At 41.3% G+C, this 15,998-nt stretch overlaps 1 long non-coding RNA gene and 1 other non-coding gene across 2 annotated transcripts; one reads left to right on the forward strand and one right to left on the reverse strand.

Moving 5' to 3' along the window:
* Positions 1-5,841: 5,841 nt before the first annotated feature.
* LOC104852202 lies at positions 5,842-14,515 on the forward strand. Its single transcript, XR_777446.3, has 4 exons — positions 5,842-6,245; positions 7,588-7,757; positions 7,981-8,094; positions 12,625-14,515. It is a non-coding gene; the product is annotated as an uncharacterized LOC104852202 (long non-coding RNA).
* On the reverse strand, positions 7,888-7,991 carry LOC117286704. The gene has a single exon (XR_004517835.1). It is a non-coding gene; the product is annotated as a small nucleolar RNA U13 (small nucleolar RNA).
* Positions 14,516-15,998: the final 1,483 nt, after the last annotated feature.

Consider the following 15,998-nt stretch of genomic DNA (forward strand, 5'->3'; position numbering starts at 1 on the left):
CTTAGAGGGATAACTATGTATTAGAAAACAAAACAAAAGGACATAAATCTGTGAAAAACTATAATATACAGTATTTCTTTGAAACTGGGACATGTTTTCAAGTGCTGGGCACTGGTAATTGACAGACAGCTTTCTCTTTCTCTTGTTGGCAAGTAAAATAATGCCATTGGTTATGTCTTTTTGGTAGCATATTAGATTAGATGAACTATGGCAGGTTCTGTACTGAGGTTTTCCCGGAAGACAGAGTAAGATGCACTCCACATACCAGAACTTTGAAAAGTCCTCTCCAAATGTCCTACTCTTTCCCCAAATTCTCTTCCCCTCTGTGGTGGCCATGACCCTTCCCTCTCCTTGTACCTTGCCAGCCCTGGACACCCCTCCCCATCCCAGTCCCTCATCCCCCTCCTCCATTTTCTCTTTGCTCTCCCGTACACCTCTAATCTGTCCACCTTCCTATAGCCACTCAGAGTCTCTGTGTCTTTATTTTTTTAAAACTTATTTTAGTCTTGTTTTGTTGTTTTGGGACAGGGTCTCACTATGTGGGTCAGGTTGGCCTTGAACTTACTGTGTAGGCTGGGCTGGCCTCAAACTCAGGGTGATCCTCCTGCCTCAGATGGACATGCACTACCATGCCTGGCAGCTCATGTCTTTATTCCAGTTCAGCTTTGTCTCGCTCCATTTTTTTTCTCTGTATCTTTCTGTAATTCTTCATTTCGGGTCCCCAAAATCATGCACCAAAGAAAAGAGACTTAGTAATCCATTGCTTAGAAGGCAAAGAGCAAGAAGCAATTATAAATACTTAATACTTTGTGGCTTTGTGGATAATAGTATCTACCTCTTAAGGTTCTTGCGAGCATTAAATGAGAAAGAGAATATAAAACACTTAGCAAATTGCTGGCGCATATTAAGAATTCAGTAAGTATTAGCTGTCATTATTTGTTATTCTTCGATAAATGATTGTGCCATCAATATTTTAATAAAAGAAGAAAGGGGGAAAAAGACCGAAGAATCAGCCTTATCTCAACACTGTGTATTTTCCTAGCAGTAATCATAAGTATTCCTTTGTGAAATCTCTAGTGATGGAGCATTCTTAGGAATCATAGTCCATAAAAGGAAACATAAAAGGGTGTAATGAAAGTCATTGTGAATTTTTAATGCCTTTTAACATGTGGCATACTGTGATATTTTTAGATCCCTACAGAGAGGAACTTACTGTCATCTGTTCCTGTATCTATCTATTCTCTTTCCAGAAGAACATTCTGCAGACATTTTGTTTCAAAGAAAAAAGGAACGCTACTCTCTATGATTCTCTGGAAGGACCTAAAGAGCACCTTTTAAAATTGCCGGTCACTTTTTTTTTTCCCCCGGTGATGTACTGGTGATGGAAACCAGGGACTTCCCACTGAGATATATCCCCAGCCATTTTAAAATTTTGAGACAGTGTCTTGCTAAATTGCCTGGGCTGGGCTTGAGCTTGCCCTAGCCTCCCAGAGTGCTGGGATTATAGGGTAATGATTTTAAAAAATGATTTCCTATCTCTAGTCATGAAAAATTAGAGGAAACTGCAGTTTCAATACCACACGGTGATCTCAGTTATCATTTCACAATCCCTGAGTGGGCTTTGAGGAGATGGCCCCAAAGGCTGAGACCTGAAAGCAAACCCAGATGGCAAACTATATCCTCCAGTTTATGTTGATGTCCTAACTCCTGGGGTGGTGGTATTTGGAGATGAGGCCTTTGGGAGATGCTTAGGGTCAGGCCAGGTCATGAGGGCCTGGTGAACAGAGTGGTGCCTTTATGAGAGAGACTGCAGAGAGCAACTTATGTGTACACACAACCAGCCAGTGCTGCCTCCGGGCCAGAAGAGGCTCTGGAAGGAAACCCACTGTACTAGCACCCTGACCTTGGACTTCTAGCCTCCAGAACCAAGAATTGACTGTATTTAAACTACTCAGTCTCTGGTATGCATCATGGCAACTCAAGCTGACTCAGGTTAGTGGCCTCCTGTAGTCAAAGTAAGCAAAAGGGTTAAATGTGGAGGTTCCTGAGGACAGCTTCTTCATGTGCAGGGCAGCTTCCTAAAGGAGGCTTTTTGTTTGTTTGTTTTGTTTTTTGAGACAGGGTCTCACTATGTAGCCCAGGCTGGCCTTGAACTCATGGTGATCCTCCTTGCCTCAGCCTCTGAGTGCTGGGATTACAGGCATGTGCCACCATGCCAGGTCCCCTAAAGTAGTCTTCTTACCAGAATTCTGGGGTCGTGTCCCATGATGACAAAAATGAAACCATGGATAGGAGGTAGCATGCAAGCAACTTTATTGAAAAGTTATAAAGGTAAGGAAGTAAAGTGCTTGCTAGTTGGGAAGGGATTCTGAGTAGGATATCCAAGAAGGCCCTTTGTTTAGGGTTTGTTTTTTTAAAAAAATCATTTATATTTCACATGCACTTTATTTATTTATTTATTTGGTATCGGGATCGGACTTGGGACCTTGTATTTGTGAGGCAGGTGACAGAACCTCTGAGCTAAATCCCTGGCCCTCTGTTTAGGGGTTTTTAAGGGGTTTAGGAGGGAGCTTGGGTCATTGTGTAAGCAAAATAATCTCCCCTATAGGGGACTACATACTTTTTAGGGTTTAGTCTGTGCAGTCTTCATGCTGTACCCATGTGCCCTGGAGCCAGTGGTCTGCCTGGAATTTCTGGGGAGAGTCTCCCACCCCTAGCTATGACTCAGCAGACCCTATTCTGGGGCCACTGTCCTTATTGCCTAATAGAATTAATTCTCTTTTCTCACTAATTTCTGCTATAGTGTCACATTTGAGATATGAAAGGGAAGGACTTATCTGTAATGTAAAACCAAAGGAGGTCTTGATTAATCTCAAAATTAGGAATTCTGTTTTTAGAAATTGCGATGTTCAGCTTATGTGTTCCTCAATTTCTTTGCTGACTGAAGCTTGGAGTTCGAGCTGGTCCCAGAGGTAGTGATACAGCACACCAAGTAACCCAAATAAGCAAAAATAATCTAAACAAGGGAAATATAACTCTCAATCGGCTAGATATCTGACATTCGAGTTCATCTTGTTTTTTTTTCTTTTCTTGGTACTGGGGATCGAACTTGGGTCTTTGTACTTGCAAGGCAGGCAGCAGAACCACTGAGCTAAATCTCCAGCCTGAGTTTATATTCTTTAAAGTTGAAGAATGACTTCTAGGAACAACAGAGGCTAAGAGTAGGAAAAATTTCTTGAGAGAAAGATGGCTTCTGTCTAAGAGAGACAGAAGAGGGACCTGAAAGTGAGTTGCCCAGGGCCCCTGTTCCCAGGTTTAGTTTTTGTCCCCATTCCCCGCACCCCCCACATGGGATCGATCTCTGTCCTTGCGCAGCAGGTGGTGGAACCACTGAGCTAAATCCCCAGCCCTCCCAGGGGGGTTTTGTGGAGCAAAGCCTTGAGTTAAGGTGGATACAAAAGTGAGCCAACTAATAAGATCCAATGGAAACTCACAAGGTGTGCATGAGGTGGGACAAAAGTGTAATTAACCTATAAGATTACAAATACAGTCAGCCAGGTAATATTGATTAAATGGGGATCAAATGGGAAAACAAGTCATATACAAGGAATTTCTGGAAAGGAAATGGGCTAGGCAGATTGATGTCTATGTAGAGTATCAATTATTGCTATTCATCTCTAGAAGTAGGTAGTGTAGTACCTCTTTTTATAATGCTAACCAGTGAATGTACTTCAATTGTTTTTCTATGTTGAGGGCCCAGCTACATAATAATCTCTAACTAATTTAGCTATCTGCAATAGTAGGAGTGGTCGCTTTCTCAGCTGACTCCTTATGCTGTTTTGGATTGGGCCTCAGAGCTGCTACCTGGCCCAGTTTAGATGCCTCAGATTATATGTGGAGAACAGGAGAGAAATCCCTGGTTCAATTCTGAGAAAACAAGGTTTTGCTCCTAAAGGGAAATTCTTCATCTATGTAACTCTTTTTTAGGCTCCAAGAGGAGAGAAAAGTATGATAAATTTAGGAGCAGTTTCCTGGGAAGCCTTATGACCCAAAAAGATCTAGTTTGCTGTGTTTGTATTGCTATCTTCTATTGTGGTAGAAGAAAAAATTTGTGCTTTTAGAAACAAGAACCAAAGCCAGGCATGGTGGTATTGCGGACAGCTAAGATAGTTAGAAATTATAAGGCAGTTGGACAAGGCTGGGCCCACAGCATAGAAAACAACTGAGGCACATTCACTGAAGGTTAACAATATAAAAAGAGAGAAACTAATACATCAACCTACTTCCCCTATGGAGGAATAGGAGTGACTGACATTCTAAATAGGGGCCAAAACCATCCCTACCTAGCCCATTCCTTCCCTAAAATCCATTTACACTTGCTACGTGACTAGCTTCCCCATTTGATCTCCAGTTAACCAATATTACTTGGGTGACTATATTTGCAATCGTATTGGTTGAACATGGTTTTGTCCCACTTCATGACCATCTTGTGACTTTTTCATTGGATCTTATAGTTTTGTACCTGTCAGGTCTGACTTACATGAGTCCTTCACAAACAGGACAAAGCAAACAGGCTGCTTTTAGCAGACAACAGCAGCTACCTAGCAAATAGAGCAAATGGACTCAAAATGTAATATACTACCCCCCTGGAGCAGAGAAGGACTCCACCCCAGAGTCCTTAGCCCCTTCAAAACCTAATTTCTTTCCTGATTAATTGCTAATATCTCTCCCCTGGTATCAGCCCATTCCCTTACAAATGAAACCTCATCTAGCTGCCACTATCTGTCTCTCCGCAGGTCATTCCACCCACAGATGGATAAACGCGGCTTCTCCCAACTGGCTGCTAGAATCTGATTTTAGTCTCTGTTCACTAGAATAAACTTTCAAAAGCCTATTTTTGACAAGTGGATTCTTTAGGAGAGTATCTGTCTCAACTCGTGGCTTTGTCCCATAAAACACCTTTGAGAGGGGATGGTGGGCAGCAAACCCATTTTCAGGTCCCCCTTCTGTGTCTCTTAGAAACTATCTTTCTTTCTCCCTACTCTTCACCTCCATTGTTCCTAGAATTCATTCTTTGATTTTAGAGAACACAAACTCGTGTTTCAGATATCTGGCAGGTTGAAAGTTATATTTCCCTTATTTGGTTACTTGGTGCCCTGTATTAGTGGCACATCCCACTAATACACTTGGGAGGCTGAGGCAAAAGGATCACTGTGTGTTCAAGGCCAGCCTGAACTACATAGTGAGACAGATACATACACACCTACATACATACATACATACATACATACATACCAACTGCTGCTACTTTACAGAAATGTCTTATTTTGCAGGGGTGGGGGTGGGGGGGACAGGGACTGAGTTTAGGAAAACACCTTGCTGCCCTCTTGTGCTGTTGGCTGTGAGCACCCCTCAGCTTCATGGGATACATGCAGAGGGCATTTGGAGGTCACTTTGAATTGTCCTGCCCTTTTGAATTCCTAGAAACAGCCCCAGAGCTGCTGGAGGGCAGGGAAGAGGAAGAAGGGCCTAGAGAAAGGATTAGAGGATCACTGTGAGTTCAAGTCCAGCCTAGGCTATGTAGCAAGACTCTGTTTCAAAAACAAAAAAACAACCAACCAAACTATAGAAAGAGTTTTATTGTCATGCCTATTGAAGGTGGATTGTTTAAGAATTTGGCTAGTTATCTTTCTCTTCTGATTTTTTAAGACAAAGACTACTCGCAAGTGGGTGGTTATACAGTGAGTCATGTATTATTGAGAGGGAATGCAATAATCTTTTTGATGAATTCCTAATTTTTGGATGACTTTCTCTCTTTCTCTCTCTCTCTGGTGGGGGGTACCGGGGACTGACCTCAGGATGTTGTGCTTGTGAGGCAGGCAGTGGCACCACTGAGCTAAATTTCCTGCCCTGGATGACTTTTTTCTTAACCAGGGGAAGCAAAGGACTAAGTTATTGACTCCACTTAAGCCGGACAACTTCATAAAGGAGAGCAACAGAGTTTGGGGCAACCATGACAGAATGGCAGCCATGAAGAGAAAAGAAGCTCAGACATGGTCAAAACTCAAGAGGGACACAGAGAGATGCCTGCTTAGTGCTTCTTTTCTGAAGATTCTTCTTATGTGTAAAACTGACTGTTCTGCTATTGGTCTTTTATGTCTGCTGATGTCCTCTGGGCCACTACTGAGGGACGAACAGCGGACTCAGAAATTGTGAGAAACTCAAGCAAGGCCCCATACACAAAGGTGAGAGGTATGAGTGCTAAAATTTCATTGAGGATAGCTTGTCAGTATCCATCCACAATAATTTATGGTGGTAAAATAGACATAACATAAAATACCATTTAAACCATGTTTTAGCATGCAGTTCAATGGTCTGAACGACATTTACATTGATATGTAACCACCTCCACCCTCTAGCTCTCCAAAACCTTTTCATTTTCCCAAACTGAATTTCCAGCAGTAACTCCCTATTTCTCTACCCAGCCCCTGGCAATCATCGTTTTATTTTCTGTCTGTATGAATTTGGCTATTCAAAGTACTTTATGTATATGGAGTTATATAATATTTATCCTTTTGTATCTGGCTTATTTACTTAGCATAATGTCTTCAGGGTCCATCCACATTGTAGCAGGTGTCAGAATTGCATTTCTTTTTAAGGCCAGGTGACACCCAGCCTTAGGTATGTACCACAGTTTGTTTACCCATCTATGCATCCATCTATGCCCATCAACATTTCAATGAGCACACTTTTTTGATCCAGCATAAAAGGACTTTGGGCTTTTTCTTTGGGAGGACTTTGTGCGAATTATATTTGCATGCACACGCACAAAGATGGATATAAAACGGTGTTTGTGGGAGACCTTCTTTGTCATTGTCCAATAAATGTTTCATTCTTTCTTCCTGACAGTATCACCTGAGTTGGTTCAGATGTCAGGATGCACTCTGCTCAGGAAAAACATGTCTTTTCCCAGCCCCAGGGAATAAACCTTTACTAATAAAAGCCAAAAAGCCATTGTCCTCTTTGACAATGATTGGCTTATTTTTTTTGTGTGGGGGGTACTGGGTATCAAACTCAGGCCCTTGCACTTGCGAGGCAGGTAGAAGAACCGCTGAGCCAAATCCCCAGCCCTAATAATTGGCTTATGAAGGGGCACATTCTACCCAGTGATAGATGAGGTAAATTCTGCAGCAGGGTTCCTGAGGAAAATTTTCCTCCTTGGGAAAAGCAGGTCAGTGAGGAAAAATTGATGTCTTCCTTTAAGTAGAGTTGAATGATGATGGCACGTCTGGCGGTATGGCAGCCACCTTACTTCCAAACCCAAGACAAAACTATCTAACAATCTTAGGGTGGCGAGAGAAATATGGTAAGCTCTGGGTCCTTTAGTGACATTGTTGTTCCACTAAATAAACCCATTCTGGGACCATCTGGCAATATATTTTTTGTTATGTATGATAATAAATCTTTATGGTTTAAACTACTTTTAGTTGTATGCTGTTATTTTCATTCCAAAACTCTCTAAATGATATAGTATGTATAGCATTGTTTGTAATAACAAACACCCTAAAAAATTTTTTTTTGTACCAGGGAATCAAACTCAGGACCTTGTGCTTGCCGGGCAGACATGGTGCCACTTAGCTAAATCCTCAACCCTCAAACACTCTATATGTTAATCAACAGAAGACTCATTAAATGCATTATAATACATCCACATAATGAAATACTCTGCAACTGTAAAGAAGGGGATTTTTATATAGGTATGTAAGAGCTCTAAGAAATAGTGGGAATAATAAGGTGCAGCAATATGATTAAGTAGCCTCTTGTTTCTATTTAAATTGTTTGTTCAGAAATTTATACAAGTGTGTGAAACACATTGTTAACACTGTACCTCTGAGGAGTTAGGCTAGATGTCATTACAAGGTTTGAAGGAGGCACCTCTTACCACAATAACATGAAAACCCAATTCTCTCCCTTCTAAAGCACAAAAGGATCTCACTTCTTCCAGCCCTCCAGCATGTTGACAGTCTCCTTTTGTCATGGCTTCTATCTAGATGCCCCCCCACAAGCCTCATGTGCTCATAGCCAAAACTTTTGGTAAGTAGCTGGATCATGGGTATGTGATGCTGAGTTAGGGTAGATGATACTGGGATTAAGGGTGTGTGATAACTAAATTGGTTCAGTGTAGTTCTGGGTGTGGTTAATGGAAGCCTCACCTTGGGTAGCACCGACCATTAGGGTTATTGGTTGAATGGAATAAAAAGGGAAAGTTGGAAGGCAAGCTGCTGCTGCTTGTTGTTGCTGCCTCCTGCCTACTTGGCCATGGGCTGTTTCTCCTCTGTGATGTCCCTCTGCCATGCCACTCATGCCTGCCATGCCTTGCAGACAGCAAACTATGGACTGAAACTTCTACAAACTGTGAGCTGCACTAAACCTCTCCTCCTTTAACTTGTGGTGTTGGGTATTTTGTCCCAGCAACAAGAAAGGTACCTAAGACATCATTCATGGTCACAAGATGGCTGCTGTAGTACCAAGTATTGTCTTCATACAGTAGCATCCTCAAAGTTTAAGGAATATAAAATGGGCCTTTTCTTCTTTTGTTTCTTTCTCTCTCTCTCTTTTTTTTTTTTTTTTTTTTTGGTACTGGGTATTGAACTCAGGATCTTGCACTTGTGAGGCAGGCAGCGAAAACACTGAGGTAAATTCCTGGCCCTTTTCTCTCTTTTATTTTTAACTAAAAAGTAAACTATTCCCTAACAGCCATAAGCACACTTCCACTTATGTTTTATTAGCAAAACTGAGTCACGTCCCTACCCTTAGACCAATTATAGACAGGATGAGGTTTTGGGCCAATATGATTGATCTTCTTCAGTTAAACAAACTGACCCTGAGTGAAATCAGAATTTTGTTAACAAGAAAGAGATAGCAATGAGATAAGTAATCATCCATGATTGGTATTTGTAGCACTTTAGTTTGTGTTCTTTTTAATTTGGAATTTTCTTGACAATCCATTCCTTCTTTTTAAAAAGTAATGTTTATGTAAGCTGGGAATGGTGGGGCATGCCTGTAATCCTAGCACTGAGGAGGTTGAAGCAGAAGGATTGCTGCGAGTTCAGGGTCAGCCTAGGCAACCCAGTAAGTTCAAGGCCTGCCTGAACTAAACAGTGAGACCCTGTCTCAAAAAACTTTTACAAAATGAATTTCTTATTAGAAAAGCAATATATTCTTACTGCTAAAGAAATTTATTATGAAAGATTGGTTCATGTGATTATGGAATTATGGAAACTGAAAAGTCCCATGATCTATCTCTGTAAACTGAAGATTATGATACGATTATATGATAAGAAACATGTACTTGGTCTCTGTCCACTAGTTCCTGCAGAGCCCCCAATCCCTAGAAATTTCCTGGGTGATAGGAATATATTTTGTCTTATTGGAGCAACTCCTGGTGGGCTTCTGGATGGTGGTGGACACCAGAAAGACAAAACTATGATTCCAAGCTTGGGACATTCAAACTCATCCCCTATTAGGGTCATCTCTGACCCCACAGAAATTGATAAGATGATGAAACGAGTGTGTTGGTTATGAGAGTGTACCTGTCATAAGGATATAATCTATGACAATAAGAAATGGGAACAGAAAATAATAAAGGAAAGGCTGCCATACAAGGAGCCCCAATATGTAAAGGAAAAATGGATGTGCTCTACAGCCCTATATCCCCTATTGTCACGAGCTACCAAGAAGGAACTACTAGCATTGCTTTTGAAAGCCCTTGCAGATGCAGACAAGGACAGAATGAAGGGCAAATCCTTTGCCGGCAGAATCTCCGAGCAAGTGAAAAGCATTGGTGATAGTAATTCCAAGGGACAAACCCTGGTACAAAAAAAAAAAAAAAAAAAAAAAAGAAAGAAGATTAGTCCAATCAAAGAGACCAAAAATTTAGTTAGGTTAGCAACTGTAGACATGAAACCTATAAAGTTGTCCACCCCATTCATGAATAGTTTTATAAAACAATACCCACTTAAAAGGGGACATCAAGAGTTAACAGACAAGATTGAGCAATTATTAAAGGAAGGCATTAGGAGGAAAAAAAAAGCCCTAGATTACAATACCCCAGCCTGGCCTGTTGGAAAGGCTGACGAAACCCATAAACTTACTATAGATGTCAGAGCATCAAATGATGAATCACCCACAGTGGCTGGAACATTATCTGATATAGAGGAGGTTATCAATGTTATAACTAATCACAAGATTTTGCAACCATAGATTTACTGGTATACTTGTGGATGAGGAGTCTCAGGAATTAACCCCATTTTCATGGCAGGGAAAACATTATTGCTTTTTTCCCCCTAGTACTGTGGATCCAACTCAAAACTTTGCACTTGCGAAACAGGTGTGGTACCACTGAGCTAAATCCCTGACCCAACAATATTGCTTTACTAGGTTATCTCAGAACAGCCCAGTCATAGCACGCGCTACTCTCAGTGAGATACTAGGATAAATTACATTGGATAGTGAGATGTTACATTATAAGGATATTTTCTTAATTAACTCAAACCAAGACCGTTTAAGAAAGGGCTTAGGTATACTGGTAATACATCTCAAATCTAGAGGATGGAGCATAAACTCAAATGTGATTCAAGGACCAAACCAAAATGTAAAATTCCTGGGAATACAATGGGCAAATGACACCAAGTATTGTCATAGATAAAATAAAAAAAATACTCATTCGTAAAAGTAAAAAAGAAACCCAGAGATTGTTTGACCTATTTGGACATTAAAAACAATATATACCATATTTGCAACTAATATTGCAATATTTTACAGAATGACTAGGAAGGCACAGGACTTTTCTTGGAGTGAAGAACAACCAAGAGCCCTACAAACGCTTAAAGAATATGTTGAGAACCTATTGAAAATTGCCACATAGAATACACAATGCCAAATATACAATTGAGATAATATTTACTCATGGATATGGATCATGGTAACTTTCAGCCATTAAAGATGGAAAATCATTGCCCATGAGTTTTTGGACCAATTTCTATACTCTGAAAATAAACACTCTATTTTTGAGAGGAACATAGTATTAGACACCTAAACAAGTGACCCTGTTATTGCCAAGTGACTGTGAGTTCGCACACCTATTGCTACGGTGAAGGTCCATCCCCAAGAGCATAAAGGCATCCAACTGGATGCCAAGTTCCACCCAAAACGGAAATGGTATATGAATGAATGGGATTTACAGCTTCAGGGCAAGCCTCCAGACTCATGGCCATGACCTGGAAATGGAGCCCCCCAATCCTTTCAGTCACAACCACTGCCAAACCCAATTGGGTTTATAGAACCCCCACTTGGGCCCCAAGTACCAAATGTGTAGTTTACCATGGACAGGTCAGCATGAAACAAAGATGCCAAAATACACTGGATGACAGCAGCATTCCACTCAATGGACTAAAAAACCTTCATAGAGGAGGGTCAAACCTCCTCAGACAAATGGCTGAGGCAATGGCGATATGGTTAGTGGTTGAGCAGTCACTGCTTGAAAGTCAAGAAAGATTCACCTTTACCGACTGGTGGGGTATGGGGTATATATAATGGCCTTCTGATCTGGTCATCAGTCTAAAAAACTAATAATTTTGAGATTAATGGAAAACTGACTTGGTCCAGAGACATCTAGCTAAAGCTTAATGAGGCTGGGTGACATATCAAAATATTTTGCACACGTTAGTGCACATCAGAGAGATAAATCAGAAACAGCTCAGCATAACAATACAGTGGATCATTTCGCACAAATTACCACGTTAAAACTAAAAAAGTATTGAATCAGGGCCAACAAAGCTTAGAATCAGGCAGATTGCCACCTAGCACAACCACATTCTACCAATTAACAATGGGACAATTATTGCAATTGCATATTATATTAGGGCATAGAGGGACACACTCTCTCTATGGGTGTTGCATGACCAAAAAAAATCTTAACACCATCTGGAAGGACATCTCAAATGCAGTCAGGAGATATGAGTAATGTGAAGAAAATATCTCTAAGTATATTAGGAGACCGCCCACTTCCCATTATAAACCAGACATTCCAAACATTATAGGTCCTCTTGCTCTCAAATTCCCACAAAAATATGCACATATGATGATTGACACCCACACCGGGATTGGTCTAGCCTAGATACTATAGTACATCCAGATGGAAGGCCACAGATGGGCTATTTATAAATGGCTGGCAGCATTTGGGGCACCAAGAGTCTTAGAATTTAACCAAGGCACTCACATTACTAACAAAATGGTCCAAAAGTGGGCCCAAATTATGGATATAATGTGGAATTTCATCTTGCCCAACTGTCTCTGGCACCACAGAATGATTCAATGGATTGCTTAAGCAAGAAATCAGGATTATATACGTTTCTTTTCAGGAATCCCTGGATGTAGCATGTTTTAACTTACACTCTCAAATGACTCCAAGTTTCATGCCTCATTCTCATATTTTTCCCAGCCTTGATGCATATAACATTGGAAACTTTATGTCCATCATGTATGGATTAACAACACGAATAAACCAATGGGAAATAAGATCAAGGTAAAATCCAGAGACAAACCTGTTCATTTTTCCCACAGATGACATAATTGCAAATGAGAAGATGACACGTTCTGGATCACCTAGGGACCAGGACAACTACATCAAGAAAAGTCTTCACAACTCGACTCACAATAGATGGACTTGTTCTCTGTATGTCGGTCGCTCTGTATTGCTTCACAAAACCTAAAAAAGTACACCTGCCAGATATCTTGTTTGATTCCCTTTGGGGTCTTTTAATGCACACCTTAGGGGATTGGGGTGGAATGGTGTGAGCAGGACAGAAGCCGTCTTACACGTCTGTCTGTTTCTAAACTAGCTTGTGATAACCATACAACTGGTGTGCCTGTGTGATAATTTGTGTGGTAACTGTATAATGTGATAGCCATATGGCCTGTGTGCCAGAAAACTTATCTTGTGAATCCTCTCAAGAAACTTATAAAAACATGTTTTCTAAAAAATTTATTTTTATCATAAAGAGAAATACATTTTTACCAGCAAGGATTAGCACATGTTATTTGTACACCACTGTAAGATTAGTATGTGTTGTTTGTATTTGACTCCCATGGCATAAAAGACAAAGCTTCCAGCTGCTCTTTGGTTCAGTCTTTGGGCTCACAGTTTGTGGACTCTGTTCTGGGTACGCTCTTCTGCAACTGTCTGTGTCACTCTGCCCATCCAGAAGGCCCTGTCTGGCTCCCTGGCTGTACCCTGGCTGTCACCATGAGTTCTACTGCTGCCCATGGGACCTCTCCTTGTTCTCATGGCAGCGTGTTGTCTGCGTAGAAGGAAGATCCTGCACCACTCCAGCTTCTAGCTTATGCTGTGGGTGAGATCCCCTCTGTCTTTCTGTGAATGTGACAAATGCTCAATAAACTGCTGCATTCAGGAGATTGCTTGATTCTTGGGGTCTTTGTTTGGTGGACACACTGACTCCATTTGGCTCCTCTGTGCCCCAGGATGGCCTAACTCACAGGGCCTTTGGGTCTCGAGAGTGTCCTCCACATCTACTTGTGACAAGTAGTATTGGTTTAGAAAAAATATTGTCTGCATGGAGCTATGGAGTATTGATTTCCATTCTTTATAGCTAATTTTGGTCGTGGAATCGATTAAGACAAAATTGGCAATAAACTTTGAGCTATTATCTGATGACAGTTGGCCTCAAAGTGAAAGTGAAGAAGCAGCAAAGTGTATCCTTTTTCCCAGTTCTATTCATCTAGGTCACGACACTTGAGTGCCATCTCTTCGGTGATACAGAGCCATAAAGTTCTCTAACCTTAACTTTTTGTGGGGGCCCTTTGGCAACTTGAGATAGCTTGTAGATATTTTCCATAGATGGCCACAAAAGTATCTCCTGTCCCATGTCCTCTTCCACAGTATGAACTTGTCACTTCCTCATCAAGGATAGGACTGAATTTTCTTTCACTTGACTCTGGCTGGACTTAGTGGCTTCCATGTACGGTGGAAGGTTTAGCACATGAGCATACAGGTTTCCAGATGAATTTGAATTTCCAATAAACTTGCGTGATGAGAATGTTCTATGTCTGTACTGTACCGTACCACAGTACATTTTCAGCCATTTGCAGCTATGGAACCCTAAAATATGACACGCCACTGAGTAATTGAACTTTATATTTCATTTCAATTTAATTAATTTAAATCCATATTTAAATAGCTACATGTACCTAGTGGCTATCATATTGTACTGTGTAGTTGTACATGATTTCAGTGCCCAGCCCTTGAAGTCACCCTTATCTGTTTGAGAGGGAAAACACCCCAACAGTGCTCTGTCCAAATTCCTAACTCACAGAATTTGGGAGCCCAATAAAATGGTGATTTTATATTGCTAAGTTCAAAGTGAAGTGTGTGAAGTAGAGGAGGATGCCAAGCCTGAGGTCCCCAGGCCAGTTACGTGAGTGTGTGAAGAGAAGGCCCCAGGGCTGTAGCTGGGGACCAGGAAAGTGGTGAGGGTTCTCCCAACCATAGTTCAATCGTTTGGTCAGGTCCTGATGTTCTAGAAAGGCTTCAGGCCTGAGTGGCTCCTATCAGCTCCCCTTAGCAGCAATAAGATCTCAAGTGACTGTTGACTTTAGTAGTCAATTTCTTAACCTAAGAAATGGGGCTACAACTCTTTACCGAGATGGCTTAATGTGTGCTTGGAGGGTGCTATGAGCCTGTGGTGGGAGGCTTGCTGTTTGCTTGTCACTGTTTTTTTGAAACAGGGTCTTGCTTATGTAGCCCAGACTGGCCTCGAACTCCTAGCGATTGTCTTGCCTCAGCCTTTTGAGTGCTGGGTTTACAGGCGTGTGCCACCATGCCCAGCCTGGTGCTTATCACTCTGGAACTGACTTCCACTGTACAGCGCTTGCTCAGTCCTTGGCTTAGACTGACTCTCCAACAGCTTTCCAAGCAGATTATAGCTACTCTTATTTCACTGATAGGAACTGTGTAGTCTTAGGAGCTAATTCTTATTAAACATGCTGCAAAAAATTGCCAACAGCAACAGAAAAATCAACTTTGGGGGCACAATTTAGATGAAGTCTTACAGTTAAAAGAAAACTCACTTTTTCTGGGCGTCCTATAGTCCTCCAATTTCTGTGGGACCTTTGGCTTTGAGTTACATACTTCATTGAAGCTGGTTTCCAGTGACAATCACCTGGGTAGGCTTGGGGAGCAAGATAAGCAATAAAGAAAAAGGAGTAGACATATGGAGTGTTGAAGAGGATTTGGGGGATTGTATTCCTTCATCCTTTTGGGTGTACAAGTTAAACATGGACTTCTGGGACCAATTGGACAAATTCTCAATATCTTAAAAATATCGGGCCAGAGATTTAGCTCAGTGGCACTGCACCAGCCTCACAAGGGCAAGGTCCTGAGTTCAATCCCTGGTTCAAAAAAATGAAACAAAACCAAAGCAAACAAACAAACAAATCTAGCAATCTTCTTGCTTGATATTTGTCTTAAGGAAATAATTAGAAAAGCAGGACAAAAGGAGTATTCAAGAGCTGGATATGGTGAAACATGCTTACAAATCCCAGTACTGGGTGGCTGAGGCAGGAGGATCACCATGAATTTGAAGCCAGCCTGGTCTACATAGTAAGTTCAAGACCAACCTGAACCATATAGCAAGATCCTGTCACAAAATGAAACAAGAAGGATATTCAAGTGTGCTGTTGATGAATAATGAGAGATTAAAAGTAGCCTAAATATCTAACAATAATATATTGGTTAAGTAACTGGTGCAATTGTTTTGTTTGGTTTTGGTTTTTTGAGACAGGGTCTCACTATGTACTTGAGACTGATCTGGAACTCACTCAGCAGCCCAGGCTGGTCTGGAACTCAAAGTGTGATCCTCCTGCCTCAGCCTTCCGAGTGCTGGGATTACAGGCATGCGCTACCATGCCTGGCAATTGGT

The sequence above is a fragment of the Fukomys damarensis genome, unplaced genomic scaffold (assembly GCF_012274545.1).
Source record: "Fukomys damarensis isolate Sample0158 unplaced genomic scaffold, DMR_v1.0_HiC HiC_scaffold_2, whole genome shotgun sequence".
In the NCBI taxonomy this organism is placed as follows: Eukaryota; Metazoa; Chordata; class Mammalia; order Rodentia; family Bathyergidae; genus Fukomys; species Fukomys damarensis.